Source organism: Hevea brasiliensis, chromosome 1 (genome assembly GCF_030052815.1).
Source record: "Hevea brasiliensis isolate MT/VB/25A 57/8 chromosome 1, ASM3005281v1, whole genome shotgun sequence".
NCBI classification, from domain to species: domain Eukaryota; kingdom Viridiplantae; phylum Streptophyta; class Magnoliopsida; order Malpighiales; family Euphorbiaceae; genus Hevea; species Hevea brasiliensis.
The window spans coordinates 115,107,393-115,108,578 of NC_079493.1; the positions used below are offsets into that span (position 1 = coordinate 115,107,393).

Genomic DNA, 1,186 nt, shown 5'->3' on the forward strand with positions numbered 1-1,186 from the left:
TAGCAATAATCTGTTGTAATAAAGCTTCTGTAGTGGAACTTTGTTCTTGCTGTTTTGGTGGAGGATTCATATTTTTCTGCTGAAAATTAGGCAATGGTTGCCTATTTTGCTGATATGGAATTCCTTGTTGCTGTTGTGGTTGAAAATTCTGATTTGGAACTTGACTTTGCTGATTTCCCCATGAAAAGTTGGGATGATTCCTCCAAGTTGGATTATAAGTTTGAGAATAAGGATTCCCCATTTGTTTGTTTCCATAATTACCAACATATGCAGCTTGCTCTCCATAGTCTACTCCACAGCTGGTAGTTCCCTCTGCATAAGCAACTTGTTGTGAACTTCCAGATTATGATGATGAACTAACCAACATACTTAAATCTTCCATCTTCTTAGCCAAAACATTTGTAAGTGCATCAAATTTTGCATTAATCATGTTGAATGGATCAAGGTCATACATTCCAGCAGCTTGCCTTTTTTGAGTTGGAGCTGGTCCTCTTGGACTACTCCAAAGATGAGTATTCTTTGCAATTTTCTCCAATAGCTCATAAGCTTCATCTTCATGCTTCATAATAAATTCTCCTCCTGTTTGAGCATCAATAATCCCTCTAATTGCAGGAGCAACATTGGTGTAAAAATTCTGGTTTATCATCCATTTCGGAATGGCATGATGTGGGTATTGTCTCTCTAATTCCTTCCATCTCATCCATGATTCATAAAGAGTTTCATCTTCTCTTGGTCTGAAAGCTGTCATTTGATTCCTCAATTCTTGAGTTTTTCCAGGTGGAAAATATTGTGCAAGAAATGCATCAGTGAGTTGCTCTCAATTTGTAATGGAGTTGTGAGGTAAAGAATCAAGCCAATCCAATGCTCTATCTTTCAAAGAGAATGGGAATAGCTTTAATCTTGCTGCATCATCAGATACTCCAGGTTGTTTTTGCATATCACAAATCATAGCAAACTTCTTTAGATGTGTGTGTGGATTTTTAGAAGGATGTCCCCCAAATTGAGAATTTTGAATCATTTGAAGAACTTCAAAATCCATCTTGTAGCTATTTGCATCAATTCTTGGTCTTGCTATGCTCTCTCTCAAGTCATCAAAACGAGGAAAAGCATGATCCATCATACTTCCCCTAGGCAGATTAGCATTTACAACTTCTTCACCTTGGGCTACATTTTCATTGTTTCGACC

General features: G+C 37.4%; 1 non-coding gene across 1 annotated transcript; it reads left to right on the top strand.

Moving 5' to 3' along the window:
- The first annotated feature begins 656 nt into the window (after nucleotides 1-656).
- On the top strand, nucleotides 657-763 carry LOC131169680 (small nucleolar RNA R71). Its single transcript, XR_009140578.1, has one exon. It is a non-coding gene; the product is annotated as a small nucleolar RNA R71 (small nucleolar RNA).
- The last annotated feature ends 423 nt before the right edge of the window (nucleotides 764-1,186 follow it).